The 18,984-nt window shown below is 42.9% G+C and overlaps 1 long non-coding RNA gene across 3 annotated transcripts in view; it reads right to left on the minus strand.

Moving 5' to 3' along the window:
* Positions 1-18,984, minus strand: part of LOC115567807 (uncharacterized) — a 114,621-nt gene that overhangs the window by 81,665 nt on the left and 13,972 nt on the right. For all 3 annotated transcript variants that reach the window (XR_003981256.1, XR_003981255.1, XR_003981257.1), the window contains exon 3: positions 4,827-4,921. This is a non-coding gene — a long non-coding RNA (uncharacterized LOC115567807). The remainder of the gene's footprint in view (positions 1-4,826; positions 4,922-18,984) is intronic.

Raw genomic sequence — 18,984 nt, forward strand, 5'->3', positions numbered from 1 at the left:
ACATTACAGCTTGGCTCCACTGTTCTTTTGTTTTTCAGTGTGTTTATAGAAACGCAATCATATTTAGCACTGTACCACATCCCCCGTACACAAACAGGTTGACCCTTTCTGTTAATTAAAAAAAAAGCACTTCCTTTGTCACCTACAACAAGCACCACCCTTGGGGAAAAAAAAAAAAAGTAAAAATCCAAAATGAAGAGAGGTGAGAGAGCGTCTCCCTTGTGAGATTTGCAGACTGTTATTTTCACCGAGATTTGTTCTGTTGTGTTTCTCCAATAGGCTGTTGAGTGCTGTAGCAGGGGGATAGTCACGCTACAGCTGCTTTGTATGAATAACATTTCATGTGCAATAATCTGTGTCTCTCTTGTCACAAAATTACACACACACACACACACACACACACACACGTGTGCGCGCACAAAGATGAGGAATAGCATCAACCATAGCCACAATCACACATTCTGATTTTTTGCATATTTCCTCTCTCTCTCTCTCTCTCACACACACACACACACACACAGAAGCACACACAAACTGAAGTTAGTTAGAGACTAGCAAGAGAGACAGACATAAATGAAAGAACATGCGGGTTCACCAGAGGAACCGGTTGACCAAACCAGAACACATGCATAAAGTAATAAAGTGAGGCAATTCCTATAAATAAACGTCTGTTTTGCAACTCCGTCTTTGCATTTATTGCTTTCTTCCTCGGCTTTGACGCACACCAGTGTTTTCTTCTGTCAGGAGTTGTAATAAAGTGACAGTCTCTGATGTTCGAACTGAATCGAATGTGAGTTTTATAACTTTTGTCAGTTGATATTCCTCTGTTTCCCCGCGCTCTTCTGTCCCTCTGTGTCTGTCATTCTGTCTGCGCCGTGAAATGAGTAGTTGAACGCTCATCCTAGAGCCTGTCAAAATCTGTATGAAAGTAAGAAACATGTGACATTTTGATATAAATAAATCTCAGTTTAGCAACTTTGTATTGTTGAAAGATTACAGGTGATAATCACTCCACGTGTACGTTCACTCACTGGAAGTTTAAGAGCGTCTTTAAACTGAGACAGGCGCATGATGAGAGGGGGAAACGGCCTCAGGGGGAGCGAGCAATGGAAAGGAAATAAAGCTAAGGGGATGAAATAGAATGAGAAAGCTCGGCATGCAGAGAGTAGAGAACGTTTGCATTTCTTTTCCAGAGTTGACCTGAATAAATGGCCAAACCAAAGCGTCTCACTGCAACTCGCATGCTTAAAGGGTAACTCCACCAATTTCACTCATTGTTGTGTGTCCACAGGTCTTAGGGAGCACTACTGCATGTGTGGAAGGAAGTGGTTCAAAACCTTTTGTGGCTCCAGAGGAAGCTGCATGTAATGCAATAAACAGCCTCAAGTGTGGCTGAATTGCACTGTGGGTAATGTAGGCACCTGTTTATTTTTAAAGGTGAAGAATGCATGGAATATGAAAGGTGACATATATGGTCCTGCTAGATATAAATATAATTTGATGATTTGTTTTCAGACTGACCATAATGATTTCAACAGTTTTATAGTACAGTGCAGACCAGTGCCTTGCTTTTTAAAACCTGGTGCCTACATTACCCACGATGCAAGTTACAAGAGGCAATTAACAGATTTTCATGCAGCTTTCTCTGGAGCCAAAAAAGGCTTCGACTACTTTTTTTCACATATGCAGTAGTACTCCTGAAGACCTGTAAACACACTTTGATGTGCAGAATTGGTGGAGATACCCTTTAAAGGTGCACTGTGAAGGATTTAGCAGTAAGGTTTCAGCCCTCTCTCTGACCCTCTCCAAAGTCAGTGTTTGACTGGATGTGCTGGGCTACCGTAGAAACATGGCGGCGGTGTAACATGACGAACACTGCCTTTTTCTCTCCGTAGATGTAAAAGGTTCATTCCAAGGTGATGAAAACAACAATTCTTGGTTTCAGAAGATTGTACTTATAAAACACTATGACAAACACATTTCTGCATCTAAAATCATCAAAGCATCAATGTCAAATTCTTAATTAAAGTTTGAAAGTCAGTCACTTTTCCAAGCTGTAAGGTTATAATGTCAAATCACATTTAAGTCTTTTTTACCCGGTGACAAATTTGACAGCTTCTTTCCACTTACTAAATAATCAGGGATGTAAAAGTGACAACGAATTACCATTTTCTACAATCAATTAAAAACCTCCTCACACTCAGTTGGCGTTACCTCCTGTGCATCTGCATGAAAAATGAGAGTTCTCGCTTGCTCTTTAATGTATTTGCACACGGTGGCAACAACAGAACAAACAGGTTGTCAAAGTGTCCCCTCACTCTCCCAGTGGCTTAACATGCACAATGGATTAGGATTAGCGAGTATTAAATGAAAAATCATAACAGATAAATACAAATAAATGTCACTGTAGAGCTTTAACTTAATTAAGAACACTTAAGAGTCCCGATCTCTCTCTGCGAGACTGTTCAACTGCGTGTGTGTGTGTGTGTGCGCGCGTGTGTGTGTGTGTGTCTGCAGCAGTGATTTTCCTGTACTCCAATTAAACATCATAGCTGGAAAAAGGTAATTACAAAGCTAAGTGGGAGACTTGAAGTCATGCTGAGACACATAACTTAGACACACACATTTGTACAAACAAACACACATACACACACACTGCCTCTAAGTCAAAATGATGCATGAACACAAGGGCCTGTCAACCCATCAACCCATATGAAGGAGGATGAAAATATAGACATGCTGGGACAATTAACTGACATTTTCTTGAATTATGCAAATAGATTCTGTATGGAAAAATACCGTAGGGTGGTCGGTTAATAGAGTGATACAATAATCATCACGGGATGGCATGATTAATAAAAAGAGAAATGAGACACTCAGAAGAATGACGTCTTTAATGAAATTTCATTACAGGGAGATAAGACAGTGCCGGCAACTGAGTAAGTTTAATGAATTTAAAAAGGGACATCTCATCTCAAAGCCAGAAAAAACATATATTTCCTCTTACCTGTTATGCTATTTATCCATCTAGAGCTGCAGTGCCCACCTTTTTTCCTTTGGAGGGCCACAACTGAAAGTTAATGGTGGGCTACAGGCCAGTAGCAAACATACAGAAGCCCATTTCCGGCAGGTAAAAATGGGAAATTGATGAAAACTTAGCCTTGATTTTCATCTCATAATCATCCATTTGGGATTTTTTATTTGATAATTATGACTTATCATGGGATCATTTAACACTAACAGAGCATTAATTTTCATCAAGATTAGCTTTTTGTGATTTTTTATCTTTAACCGAATTGGGAATTCATAGAAATATCTATTGCTTTATTAACTTAAATTGACTGACATGACATTTAAAAAGTGTTAATAATTAGGGATCCCTCCCATCTTAAGAGCATTTTTAAGAGCCTAAATAATAAAACAGCAAAAATTATTTCATATATTTTAAGTTATCTGCATCAAATATAATGGACCAAGCTGGCACTAAAAAGCATTTGAGTCTAGCTAACTAAGATGGCCTATAATAGGAGGAGGCGGCCATTAATGTTTACATCGAGTCATCTTGGCCATCTACTCCAAAAAATCTAGATGGACAAACAGCATGGTAGCAGGTGATTTTGGGGTGAACTGTCCCTTTAAAGTTAGAAAAGAGGAGAAAAAAGGTTCAAGAATCAGAAACCAGCAAAGTAGTGAAACTGTGACCGCTAATTCGTTTTAATCAGTACATATCAGTGAAGGTATTAAGACACAGGTTGTGAAACTCACTTTCTAACCAGGACTAGACACGCACATCCTGTCGGTTTGTCAATACAGATCATCATCATGTAATCAGCTGAGACATGCCTAGACGACAAACAAGCAACAAACACATACGCACCCACACGCCCACATATACGTGCTGTTTCGAAAGGGCTTTACACGTTTGTCAGATTGTACCTGCTCATCAGGTTGTTCAACCTCACAGTCATGTCAGGTCATACAGACTTGCTGTGATGTACCCGTAACGTCCTGTATCCTGGTCGACTGGTGCCACGTGTGATGTGTTTCTGTGTTTCTGTGTTTCTGTGTGTGGACTGAACCGAATCATGAAACAAGATCTCGTGACAAGAAAAACTGCAAGTGTCCCAACATGTCCAGGCTTGTCTGGAACGAAGCAGGGTTGCTCAGCAACCTACTGCCAAAATCTACATGATTAACAAACAAAATGTGTAAAAAGATCCCTTTACTTTCAACATTTTAAATCTATGCAAGCAAAGCCCCCTTCCTCCTCTGACCCTGCTGGACGTAATGTCAGTATTGGTAACTGGGATGCTGATGACCAATGAGGCGATAAGGGTGTTCAGAATGGTTCCCATGAGCCACATGAAGTCTTTCATCCGCGCATATGGAGCTATTTACATGGAACAGGTGGCGGTGGCAGCGAAGACCGAGGAGTCTGACACGCAAGCTCATGCGTGCACACGTGCACTCTGTCTCGTTATCTCAGCCCTCGGTTAATTTACGGCCTAAGATCAAACATTAGAAAATGATACACCTGACAGACAACCACATATCACGGAAGCAGGGAACGAAAATGGATGAAGACTGACTAACAGCTGTCTTGTAATTTACGGTCCTGTCATCACTGCAGATCGTACAAAAACAATAAGGTGCGAGGACCCGCCTGACGACCAGAAAAACCGCAAGGCGCAGGTGCAGTCGTGAAGAAAAAAAAAAAAGACAGAAGACAGAGTTTCTCACAGCTGTTGGTTTATGGCTTATAATTATCGTCATAACCATAACTGTCATTCAACACCACATAGCCTCATTGGTGTGCATGTGCTCACCACGCCGTCGGAGAGGTTTTTCTGTTTGGTGTTTTGTTTTGTTCATTTCCTGGCTCTCGTCTGGTGAGTCATGATCCTTCTTCATCCTGTCACCCCTGAAAAAGAAATGAGCAGGCAAAAAGAAAAGATCGGTTTATGGGTGGACAGATTGATACATTGATAGATGAGTGCAAGGATAGACATGTTTTATCTTTCTTTATCTTTCTTTCTTTCTTCCCGTCTCTTTTTTTCTTTCTTTCTCTTCTCCTCTCCTTTTCACTTTCACACCTTTAAAATCAATACAAATCCAACCAAATGTAAACACAGATGCGCCATGAATGCATGTTTCAGCAGTGTCATTCCCCTCTTATTCACGCCAGTCTGAAGCTGCTGCCGCCGCCACAGGAATGACAGCTCTTGTTGGGATTCTGTCTCGTCAAGCCAGCAGATTTGAATGCTAAACCCATTAGCCGAGCATCACTCACAGTCAGAGCTGGCGATGATAAATAACCCAACCAGAGAAATCTGATTAGGGGAGACGGAGGCAAGGGATCTGAGGGAATGAGTAACAGCGATGTCACCGTTATCGGGCCTCAGTCAGATTGGAAATCACACACCGAGAAAACATGAAATGTTCATCTGCAATGGGTTGTGTCTGCTGTTTTCCTAAAACATGGGTTGGGACCCAAATTTGGGCCTTTGGTGGGCTGCAATTAAATGAGAACGTTATCTGCACATTGCTAAGTTCTGACACGCCAAAGTCACTGATGTGCACAACAAACTGGCTGGTTAATGAGTATATTTTAACCTGGAGGAGACTGGGAGTTTTTGGGTGGTACTGCTGGCTTGAGGGTAAGGCTGTGGTTGAGTGAATCATTCACATTTAACTGGCAGGCTGACACTCAAATACACTGCCTGTGAACTGCCTTTAACCCTCTGTTTACTATTTTCATCTTTTTCTGGGTGATAATGACTAAAACTGGAGGGAGATGGTAGCTCAGTCCTCATATTTTGTATATATATGCTTTATAGCAAAGATTTGGCACATGTTGGAGGGGAATACAGGACCCAGGTATGTATTTTTAAGATTAAAGAGAGGGCTTACAACACATTTCATAAGCCATTTCATCATGAGCGTTCTCACCATGTTAAAATAAAAAAAAGGTGAGCACCTAGACACTCACTCAAGTGACCAAATTTAGAGCAGCAAACCCAAAAAACACTCATGCCACATTTAAGGAATTCCCATCCATTTAAATTATTCACTCACTTTGGTACAACTGTACATGTGTGAATATTTAAACCTGCCAGCTGCAGTTTTGACTGATGATTATATGCATGACACAATTTGTTTTCGTGTAACCAAAAGTGCTCTTCGTTGTACCTCCTATGAGTTTTACAGCAGCCACGCTTCGCTGGATATACAGTGACTGGCATCAGTTGTGTTTTGACGAGACACGGTGCACTGACAAACGCTCACCAGGGATGATGGGTTACAAGAACAGAAGTCACACACGTTTAGTTGGAGAGATGTTTCACATTTTTTTCACCTTAGAGGCCATCTTAAAGGATAAGTTCACCCAAAAATGCAAATTCTGTTGTCATCTACTCACCAGCACGGCGATGGAAAGTCAGGCGGAATTTCGCAGTCCACAAAACATTTCATGCTGCACAGCGTCTTAGCATTCTGCTAAGCTACCTTGACACTTGGGTTCAGGAAAATGCTGCAAAACTGTGTCGCTGCTTCAGAATTTTTCACTGGGAATTTCTTCGATAGACAATGACTAGATTTTCATTTTTGGTGAACCTTTCCTTTGTTCTATATTTTAAAAATTGACATTTCTGGAAACATGGCTATTAACTTTTTTTCAAAAAGGTTCAGAAATACACCTACCACCACTTTTACACCGCTAGAATGTCATTTGTTTATTCTGTACACAAACAAAATGTAAAAAAACAAGGTATAAGTTTGTGGTTAAACAGGGAATATGCGCTGCAACAACTGTGTTTCTATTATTTCTTACAGCTTTCTACCTTCTTAAGAATGGCAACATCACCCTAACAACGAAAACTACAAGATTTCCCTGGGCACTCTGGGTCCTTATAAATTTTTTCCTTTTAATCTGATGACATTTTGACCCTCATTTTTTCTTCAAGAACAACACTTGTGTCTTGCTGCCGCCGTACAGTATAAAGCAGTTACATCTTAAGCATGAAAAGTGCTGTTAGTTTATCCTTCGTTTCCAAGCACTGTCACACTAAAAAGGTCAACCCGGACTCAGCATGCAACATCTCACTGAGACAATCGATTCAAAGCCCCTAACCTGGTCGCTCAGGTCAGATATATGCATTTACATTCATTATAATAACCCCTAAGGTCAAACTGAATTCAATTACATAATTTATCACTACACCGCGATTAAATCCATGGTCAAGGTGATTCTGTGCAAATGAAGGTGTTGTAATCTGTTTAATATCATACAGTCACTGGTACAAATCCATGGAATGAATGGCCACTGGCTCAAAACACTATTTAAAGTCAAACGGCAGAGCGGGGTTATTTTAATGCAGCAGTGACATTACAGGGAGAGCAGAACAAACACAATGAGACACGATACATTCGATTGCATATCATCATTAGCAAGGTTTTCCCCTGCAGCCCAGGATGCACAGGCACACCACAACATCATACCATCAGTCCTGCTTAATTATTGAGAGACTAAATTCAATTTACCCTCAGCGGCTCACTGACAAGACCATATACCTTCTATAGCCAGCCACGTATAGGCTGCATAAGCATTCCCTGTGAAAAACAATTATACAAAAACACACACACACACACACACATACACACACGCACACTTACATCGATTGACCTTTCCTGCTGAGTGTTATTAATACATGCAGGTCGTATTAGGAAAGGTTAACAAGCAGTAAGGCCGGCACCGCTCACGCGGAATACAAACAAGAGAGGTAGGAGCCTAACCCTACGTGGGTTGGACAGAGGGTCACGTGACCCATAGTACCTTTAGAGATAGAAGTGGATATTTTAAGATCTTTATGTTCATGTTATTGTAATAACTGCAGCGTATGTGCGCTTTAAAGAATGTACTTGATGGAATTAATAAGCGGCAACAGTCGGGGTTAATGGCGTAGAGAAGACATGACGAGCGTTTGTTGTGGGTTCAAACCATTATCATGGGAAGGAAGGGAGGGGGATGCATCATACGGATCATACCGTTTATGTGATGTAGTATCATTTACACACCGTTGTTTTGTTACAAATATGACAAGCATGTTATCCTAAACACATGCACGTATCCAGCGGAGGCACACATATGGTTCAACACTTTTAAGGCCAAAGTCCTAGTTCAAACACTTCAAACATTCAAATTTGCATGATCCTATTACTAGTCCTTAGACCTTTCAACCACATCTCATGACCTTCCTTCAGCCAATGGAGCTGACTTAGAAATCATTATGTGACCTAGGAAGTCATTACATGACCTATGTGTGGAAATACCGCAAATATTCTCTGCCCAGAGATGGATTTGATGTGAATTACACTGAAAGCTTGTAAAGCATGAAAGCTAGTGATCTGACCGTTGACCTCGGTTCATTTCGTTAAACTTTCCACGTGCAGAACTACGTTTACGTTTTTATTACGCTGTCATTTTCTTAGGTCTATGGTCCAAATAAGGCTTCCGACGTAACACTATTGAAAGTTTTGGTATTATGACATAGATATGACAGCATCAAACATGGATTTTAGATTAATCAGATGAATACACTCTAAAATAGCGTCTTTGATAAAGACAGTTTAGTTATACGTAAGCAAATGCGTGACACAGGGGTTTTCTACCTTGAAGTTTGTAAACAAGCATTGCGATCGGTTCTATGAAGACCGTTCACTCTCCGAACACAAGGCTACAGAAGCAGTGGGCAAATTCCAAAAAAACATGTGTAATGCGATGTTGGTAAAGAGTAACTTGACACCAGGCTGTACATTAAAGTGTTTCACTGCTGTCTCTGGTTGAAAGTTTCAAGCCTCTTTCCTCTCTGACCACATCCGGCATCACCAGTGGCTGTGGTTGGGTGTGGTCGTAAATGTGCTGTGATGTCATGGGGGCCCGGAGTTAAACAACTGGAGGTCAGCAAAAACAAGATTTTGGGGGGTGTTAAGTTACTCTTTAAAACACTTTGGGGGTGTGGATGGCTTGGCATATTTTAAAGTTCCCTTAATTCTTTGTGTATGTATGAGGGGTCACGTGGGTTGTTTTGAAAATGAACTACTTTGACATTTAGCTTTGAGGGCATGTTGGGCTTAAGCAAAGTCTGAGTCTGACCGTGTGTCCCCTCACGCTCCTCAGCACACATAATAAAATAATAAAATTCACTTTAATCTTAGAAAAAACAATCTTAGAAACCCGGCAACAGCTGCATTAATGCCTAAGAGATGACCGGCACCAGACTTGCACGCCAAGCTAACAGCTACAGTATGTGTCATCTAGGAAAACACAGCAGGGAACAATCATGTGCGGTTGCACATAAAAAAAAAAAAAAATATTGCAGATGATCTGAAGCTGCTCTCCTTCTTTCTTGCACGTCCAGAAAAATGTCCAGTCACTCAGTGCGTACGTCCCAAATGACCTGAAATATATCTCCTCTTCCTTTTTCCAGAGCTACCAATGCATCAAAGCTTTTAATAGTCCTGGAACTGCTTAAAAACATGTGGAGTCACAAAAATAAATGTAAGTCACAAGTGATTTGGAACCTCTCTCACTCTCTCCCACTGTCTCTCTCTCTCTCTGTCTCTCTCTCTCTCCCCCCGTCGCTAACTGGGTCAGTGCGATGATGGTGTCAGTGTCTGGACTCAGCAGCAGCATATTTGCATCAGTCATCCCAACTAGACCGTGAAGAGAAGGATTTCCCTGCTCAGCTGTGCCAGTGAGTCAGTGAAATATACCCTCATAAAACCCTGCTGGACTGAAAAGAGGCCTGGGGAAAACTTGGACCCATTTAATAGGCTGAACTTCAGGGCTCTTTTGCTTTTGGCAATGCAGATACAATGTAAGTGGAAAGCAACATCCCAGAGGACCTATACTTGACCTAAAGCTCGTAAGAGATGTAGACATTATTTTTATGGTAATTTATATATGTGTATTTGGAAGCATGGATGTAAAGGCGGGAAGACCACATACTAGGTCTCTCTTTAACATATGTAATTTTGATTTCATTTTTATTGCGTTGGCTCGAAACCAAGCAAGCAAGGTTGCTGTCCCCCAAATGCATCTTAAAAATCCCATAGCATGAAATGAAGAGTGGCGGGAAAAAAACAATCCCTGGCTGCAGGCTGCATCAACACTTGTGATGGTATGTGCTTAATTCTGCTGAGACACCCAGACGGCCCTCTTGTGTGCTTTAAGGTTGGAGGAAAAAGTCAGTGGTGCAACCAAAGCTATGCAACCAAATTGAACCTCTAATTAGGCCCGCTCATCCAAATTTAGAGGGCTGTGGTGAAAAAAATTTCCATGATATAAGCAGCCTCGGGACATCCTTGAACATTTGGCTACGGTGGCAACTTTGGGGTTTAATTAATTGAACGGTCAGGTTCTTTTTGGGGTCGTATTGAAAATAGCTTGGGATAGTGTTACAAAATTGTGATGGGGCTGAAAGGTGGTTAATTAAAGTCGCAGTGAGAACCGAGAAGGCTCACGTGTATCCAGTTCCAGGCGGCCGGCTCGACTCCTTGTCTCACCTCTTCGACGGTAGCCATGTTTGGATTTATCGCATTAGGCAAGGTTGGTGGAAATTCAAAATAAAATTTTAAAATGTGCATACTCATGTAGGGAACACTGAAAGGTCCAATTTGTAAGAGAGCTGATTTCCATCATACTAACTAAGCTGCAACTAAGTGCAACTCCATCAGTTGTCGGTATAGGATGCGTCATACATGGCTTGGGCGGCTGGCAATTAGTAGGAAGCGCACTCATCCACCAATTGGAGGGTTGGTGGTTCGATCGCAGGCCCCTGCAGGCTATACATTGAAGTGACCTTAGGCAAGATACTGAGCCCCAGATTGTAATAGTTAATCAGTATTTTTCATTTTCACCAACAGCTGATCAGAAATGTGATTTCAAGATCCAATTTTTAAGAAAGTAAATTTTTCAGTCTTATTCCCAGCACTTCATATACCAATACAATGATTTGGTAGGTCAGGCCGGCCAGCGTCAGTATTTGGTTAACTGGGGAACCTAAAGCATCAGTATTTGAAAAAATAATTAAAAACTTGCCCAGTCTTAAAAAAAAAACATCCTCAAAACCTCTATCCTCGTAGATAGTCAAGGTAACTGGCTTTGTTTCCTCTTGTTTTTCTCTATGTCTTGTTCCTGGTTTGCAATCTCTACATTCTCCTCTCTGCTTATTGGTGAATGGATTGTATTACTCATTTGCTATATTCATTTATTTTTCCATTGAATTTCAAAACTTTACTTCAAATCTACTTGATAATGTGAAGGAAACAAGGCTGGTTAGGTTATCTACCATCTCGAATACAGCACGTGTGCTCAATCTTTACAAAACACAATGTTTTCTCTAGTGATTACTAAAATTTTGTCTGTTTTCCTTGGTGACTACCCTTTTGTCTCGTCTGCTTTTCTCAGAAGTGTACGGCATGTCAAGGACTGACAGGAAAAAAACACGAGATAAGGGATGGGTGTAAACATTAAGGCAGAGATAAAAGTCACTCCGACTCATCGCCTCACTGAAACTCCCTTCCACCATCCTCATTCCCAACATCCCTCTCCCTTCTCTTTCGCTCTATGAGTCTTTGATTGTAACTTCCCCAAGTTTTAAACTGATGTTTTTTATTTTCATTTTTTCCACTGGACATGGGTCAGTTGAGAGTCGGCCGGCTGGGCCTTGATCCTAAGCTCACTCTCAGGTAAACTTTGAACTAGAAAAGACCCCATATCGCTACTTTCAACTTCATCTCCCTGCTCTCCTCCTGTTCTTCCTCCTCCTCCTCCTCCTCCTCCTCCTCCTCCTCCACACTGCTGCAAAGTGCTTTGTTGATAAACCCACTTTAGAGTTCACTGGTCCGTCAGAAGATTTTGCTCACCTCCTCACTCTATTTGAGTAATGGGTTTAAGTGTTGTGGTGTGTATGAACTTGCAGATGAGCTTAAATGGCAAACTGATATCAGATCTCTAACTCTGACTCTTTCCCCGAGGCCTTTCAAATGTGGACGAAGTCGCTGTGATCAGCAGGGTGCAAATCACTCCCAGCTAAAATGCATAAATACGCAGACAGACAGTGGCGATAGCTGCAAAAAATGCAAGAATACCACACCTACTCTGTCATTATCGGGGCAGGCAGCCTCCTCGGACTCGACTTGGTGCTCAGAACAAACTGAGAAACACACTCTTGCACGCACACACACACACGCAGACAGACAGACGCAGACTCACACAAACACATCTGATCAGTGCTACCACTCGCTGTGCAAAGAGGACAGTTCTTCTGCCAAGGCAACATGCTGTTGGCGAACGCTGCGAGAGGCTGTCGTTGAGTCTTCTGCTCACTTAGCACTTCACACACAGTCTGTCATACTCCGTGTTACTCACTCAGCAAAAGCATGAAGTGTGCGCAAGTGTTTTGAGTGACGGTCCAAGAAACACAGTCCTGGATAACCTGGAAGGAAAGTCAAAGAGAAAGCGGAGGAAACGATTCGAAGTTGCGAACGCTCGGTTGGCTTTTGAATGAGCCTCGGAGCCAAAGCCAGCAGGACGGAGAATCACCTCGAGAGGATGCTTGATAACTGACGAATGACCCCCGCAGGTAGCGCGACATTTAAGCCGAGGCGCACATTTCATTCTGGCTCGCCAAAGTGGATAAAATGTTGCACAGTGTTAACCACAAGGGGGCCGGTGATACAGCGTGGACGCCCACACCTAACTTCTCTGCAGCACAAAGTTAACACAGATAGATGGAAAAGGCACACACAGCAAGCGCACAGGCTCGCATATGCTCTGACATCCTTCACTTCCTTTCTCCTCTGCTTCCATGTCGATTGTGCTGACACAAACACACCCCTCACCCACTGTCCCCCTCACATATGCACACACACACACACACACACACACAAACATCAAACATCACTTCTCCTGGCATGTGCACAAAGAGACGCAAATACTCCCTCTTTTCCCCCCTATCTCTCTCTCTCTCTCTCTCCGTCTTCCTGTATGAGAGAAACACCTGATGTTTGCTAACCGGAGCCAACTACTGAGAGGTGTTAGTTTGGTGCCTGCAGGAAAAGTGACATCATGCACTGTGCTTGCGCGCGTGTGTGTGCAAGAGAATGTATGTGCATGTGTATTTGGTGTAAAATGGGTTGCACTTCCGATGGCTAATATTTAACTTTAGTCCAATTATCCAGCCCTCTTCTCTCTGTTTCACACACAGAGCAAAGCCCTTCCCCATCTCTGAGCGTGTAGGAGTGCCGACACATTCAAGGGCAAAACGCACACATGCACACACGAACACAATCCGCACAGTGTGACACGGGTTTCACTGCAGGCATTGTGATAGCACCTCACACTGTTAAGCGCTTCTCTGCCAAAACCTCTCTCAGGTATCTCTCTCAGGCTTGAGGTGGGTGATGACAGCATGTGTTTCTGTGTGTGTGTGCCGTCACTATTAACATGGTGTTAACACTTCTACGCCATTCACTTGTTTAATCAGAGCATAACTCACAACCAGCATCCTGAACATGAATGAACACAGAACTGATTTAAGTGTACTGCACATCGTCATTGTGACTGTTCTGTTCACATTAATCTACAACAACTAAAATCATCAGCAGAATGTAAAGAAATAGCAGTTTTAAGAGTTCAAAAACTCATGATGATAACACAAACACTCCCCTCGTCCCCGAGCCCCCAGTCTGGACTGGTAACTGCACAGCTAACTCGGCTAACTAGCTTACAGCAACTACAGTTAGCAGCAGTAAGCGGTTTCTCTGGTGATATAATAGCCTCTGTTCACTTTGACAAAAAATTTTGACAGGAGGCCAATTTTTATACAAATGTATTGCACCTTTAAAGGGTAAATCCACCAATTTTACACATCGACATGTGTTTACAGGTCCTTGGGGAGTATTACCGCATATGTGAAAAAAGTTAATGTCTTTTTTGGCTCCAGAGGAAGCTGCATGTAATCTGATAAATTGTCTCCAGTGGTGCCACTCGGTGATTTAGCATTGTGGGTAATGTAGGCTCCAGGTTTTGAAAAGCTGTCCACAGATACAGCATTGTACTCCTGCGACACGGTTGAACTCATTATGGAAGGTCTGAAAACAAATTATCAAAACCTGGTACCTACATTACCCACAATGCAACTTAGCTACTCAGTGACATCATATGCGGCTTCCTCTAGAACCACAAAAGGCTTTATACAACCTTTTTCACATGCAGTAGTCCTCCCTAAGACCTGTAAACACACTTTCATTGTAAAATTGGTGGCATTACCCTTTAACAGATATTGAGGTCATTTCAAATATGGTGATTGGACTGCTGACAAAAGCAGAATAAAGGGTCTTGTGTCATAGTTTTTAAAGAAAGGAAGGAAAAAAATTCTAATCAAAGCTCTCAGTTGTTGTTTATGTTACACAAACTCATTCTCAATAAACACAATGCAAAGTGACAGAAAACACAAATCCCCCCGAGGGCAGCTTAGACTGGAGATTAAGTGCTTACAAGCTTTCATGGAAATTTGTGCGCTGAAAAGTCACAATATTTCACCAAAATAGTGGCCGCGCTAAGTACGGGGCATCGCTCTGTCTGCTGTCCTGCTTCTTTTTCTTTTTTTTTCCTCCGAATGACCAACAAGCGTGATGTCGACTCAAACAGACACACGAAGCAACTGACTGACTGAGTCCTGTCACTTACTGCCCCCAGCACTGTGTCAGTCAGCATTACACACACAAACGCAGAGTAGAGTGAGACAAAAAAGAGGCAATGATCTTCATCTTGATTACCAGGCCAGCAACCAGCTCCAGTGCTTGTAGTCCATCACTTTTAATTACACCGGCTGTGACAGCTATTACTATTCCATGTGCCATGTTTGTGTTTATGTCTGCTTAAACTTATAGTGCTGGTTTTCATTCCACTACATTAGGGTCTCATTTATGTCAATGCATTGATTGATTCTGAGTGGTCTGCGGCTCGAAAACTTCTGCTGCTGTTTTTTCAAGCTCCGCCGCCTTGTGAAAGTAGAGACGGAAGTGATAAACAGCTTAGTTGTGTTTAGTCGCGACTATTCCATAGAAATTCCTCCTGTTAGGTCACAAATGTTGGACCACACGTACCATTCTCTCAATTACACCAGTTTCTCAATCAAATTAAATCATGAACGGACAGCTTCAGGACCACATGTTACCCTCAAGTCAAAGTTGAATAAAGGGTAAACACATATGGAAACATATACATAAAAAAAGATGTGATTAATGAAGTGAGAGTCTCAGTCGACCTCTCTGACCTGCACCAAGGCCGTATAGGACTCGAGCTGTGGAGCCCCGGGGCGCTGCGCATGCGTGTGTGTGTGTTAATGGGCAAATGGGAGAAAGAGAGGTGTGTTTGTGCATGTGTGTTGCAGAGTCTGTTTTTGTGTGTGCTTATGCATATGCATACTGTGTGTATGTGTGTGTGTGTGTGTGTGTGTGTGTGCGCGCACTTCTCAGCAACACACCCCGAGGCTGTGACAGACGGACTCTAAACCACGTTACCCACACACCCCACTGCCTCGCTTAATAGTGCATGAGATAAGAACATTTGGACTTCAAAATGCCCCCACCATCACCACCACCACCACCTACCCCTCCTCCTCCATGGGAAATTGAGTTTTATGGCTCTCCAGTTTGACACAATAGCCCCGATGGTTTGGATCGCTGAGAGGAAGTTCCGCGTCAACAATCGGAGATGTCCTGCACTTAAATACAAAAGCAGACACACTCAGTGGCTCAGCAGTACAGTATGGGCGCGTACACACTCGGCGCATGCACATACTGTATGTGTGCACACATGCTGCAAGCACGGACGTAAACAAACAGACACGCACTGACACAGATGCGCAGGCAGATATCTCGCAACACATGGACATGAACACATGGACACTAAGGGACACAAACAAGCCGGCGCACACAGGGACAGGACAAACACGATCCATTACAATTCATCAGAGGTGGGAAGTGATGCAGTAAAGAAATGCTTCAATCTGATTTTCAAATACGGTGCATTACTGGTGTTTTTTACTTTTTACATCTACACCCCACACTTTCAAAACAGGTTCTTCACTCCAGTTTTTTATGCATTTGAGCGGAAGTATCGATTTTACTATTTTGCGTCATCGCAGTTGCACACCACCTTCCCATCATCAAAATACTGATTTCGGTGCATATATCACGGACAGCAGGCGGAGCGAGGTGAAACTACGTAAACATGGCAAAAACAGAGACAAGACGGAAACATACGGAGAATCGAATGGGGAGAAAGGGCGTGTTAGTGTCTCATATCTGCGGAGATTCTGCAGCCTTCTGCCTCGATTGTCTAATTTTCTCATTTTGTTGCTGCTCGGGGTGCTTTACCAACCGAAAAATGAGACTCAACAATCACTACGGTCCTCAGAGGGATACTTTTGACTTTTATACCTTGAGCACATTTCAGAGTCTCTACTTTCTTACTTTTACTTGAGTAAAGAAAGTTGAATCAGGGCTTCTACTTTTTTTTTTTTACCAGAGTCTTTTCACACACGCATCTGTACTTCTACTTGAGTGAAAGAGTGTACTTCTGCCGCCTCCGCAACTCATCCACCAAGTGCAAAATATTAGGTTGACCTGCTCTTTCCATCACATCAGCATTCTTGTGCAGTCTGTCTGAGAGGCAGATAATGAAAAAAGGAGTTAACAGAAAAAAAAAAGTTGGCTGCATGTTGAACAAAAAAGTAGGCCTGTATTTAACTCCAAACACTGTCCATAGAACAGCTGGACATTTTCTAGTGCACGGAGCCAGGTAAAAGTCAGCAAGCTGCAATTTTGCAAAATTCTGACATAGACTACACAACAATTATGTCTTAACCCTTCTCAACTCCGGAATCCTGGTTTAATCTTCCCCTGGCAACGCCAGTGCAGTGTGGTAACCCAAGGAATGAGCGACGTAATCCAAAACTCACTCGAAATGTAATAAATCATCACCCTCCCAATGCAAGTCAGAGGTAATCTGAGGAGTGAAACCTTCTGAAGCGGCAAACTCTCACAGAGATCAGATGAACACATGTGACTCCGCAAGACAGTGACTCAGTCAGGGAGAGATGGAGGCAGTGCACACCTGCGAGAGGAGCAGGGCTGATCAACAAGCCATTGTAAACATGGAAGACTAATGGCATAGAGTTGAGGAGGCACTTGGGCATATTTATGCTCAAATGCGGTAATGCAGACAGAGGGAGGTGGAGAGTGGGAGGAAGAGGCAGACAGAGCGGTAGAGCCAGAAACGTAAAGAGGGAGAGAAATAGAAACAGACAGCCAGAGAGGCAGCCAGAGATCAAGAGGAATAGTGAGGAAGAGATAGAAAGACAGATAGGCATCCTGACTGTGACAGGCGGACCGCATTGGCGCAAGGAAACTTAAAGTGCAAATTCTGGAAGACAGCGATGCATACCAGCATGAAACAGAGAGGAGAGAGGGAACACAGAGAGGCAGTGGGAAAAGAGAGTCAAAGTGTAACTAGAGGGGAGAGAAGAAGAGAAAAAAGTGACAGAAGAGGAGTGTATGAGTGAGAGGCTGAGATGATGAGAGAGACGTAACACACAGAGAGAGCAGATCTCAGCAGGGACTCTTATGCGCCTGTCTGAGGGCACTGAGTCCAACAGAAAGAAATACTCCACATGACAAGGACAACTTGTCTTTCCTCCCCACACTCTCTTTAGCTCGCATTCTAGGACTGTCAAAGAGGCTGTAAAACCAGTCAGTCAGCCGAGCAGATTAGCAGACACCCACACTATAAAAGATGACTGCAGCAAACCATCAACTTTGTTGGATTAATGGAGTTTTTACAAGGACATTACAAAGGGACGGCTGCAACTTCCACTGAGACAGTACGTCCCAGAATGCTCTCCTTTTTAGAAAAAAATAATGAGGCCGCTTAGTTACATCAAATGTTTTTTCTTTTTGCTTTCACCGGCTTTGACAATATTTTTAGATGCTTTCAGAAGCTCCTGGGACAGATGAGTCAGCACAAAATGACAGCGTATTATCAGTGCACAAGTTACTCTGAGTTCCTCTGAGACAAGACAACAATATGGACCCTTGTCTAAAAGTCTGGAGCTACCCTTTCAAGTGAATGCAAATTGGTACCTGAAGTTTTTTTTTGTAAGGAGTGTTGTTAACATTTGCGGCTGGCACAGTTGCTGTCATCGTCAAATTTGCATTTTTCTGTCTAGCATCATTTCTGTCAGCGTGGAGCCGAGTGAACTGGCGGTGAACTGAAGAGGAGGCTGGCTCGGCGCTCTCGCAGTCTATTGTGGCGCGGCGGCGTCTCACTGTGAGTGCGCGTGATAGAGGGAAAATCAGACAGAAAAATTAAGTCAGAGGAAGAGATAAAGAGGCAGAGCGGAGGGGGGGGAAGAGAGATGGAATATATTGGGGGGGGTGAACAGATAGTAAGAGAGGGAGTGAAACGGAGGGAGAGAGAGTGTAAACACCCATTTGCGAGCGTCCTTGTGTCTGCACGCTTTCATAGCGAGCATCTGTGTGTCTGAGTGGCCGCAGTTCACTGTGTCAGCATTACCACACACAGCTGAGGACATCAGAGAGCTTACTAAGTAGCTGATAAACCAGACTCTTTCTATCTGCATACAAACAGCAGCACAGGGACCCACAAACACACACACACACACACACACACACACACACACACACACACACACACACACACACACACACACACACACACACACACACACACACACACACACACACACACACACACACACACAAACAGAAGGGAAAAGAGAGGCTCACAAATGAACACAGGCCCACTGATGCACATTAAACACTCACATATATGCATACTGTCAAGGGCTGGAAGTGGATTATCTACCCAACCCGTCAGAAAGGTAGCCTGACTGG

The sequence above is a fragment of the Sparus aurata genome, chromosome 17 (assembly GCF_900880675.1).
Source record: "Sparus aurata chromosome 17, fSpaAur1.1, whole genome shotgun sequence".
Classification (NCBI taxonomy): domain Eukaryota; kingdom Metazoa; phylum Chordata; class Actinopteri; order Spariformes; family Sparidae; genus Sparus; species Sparus aurata.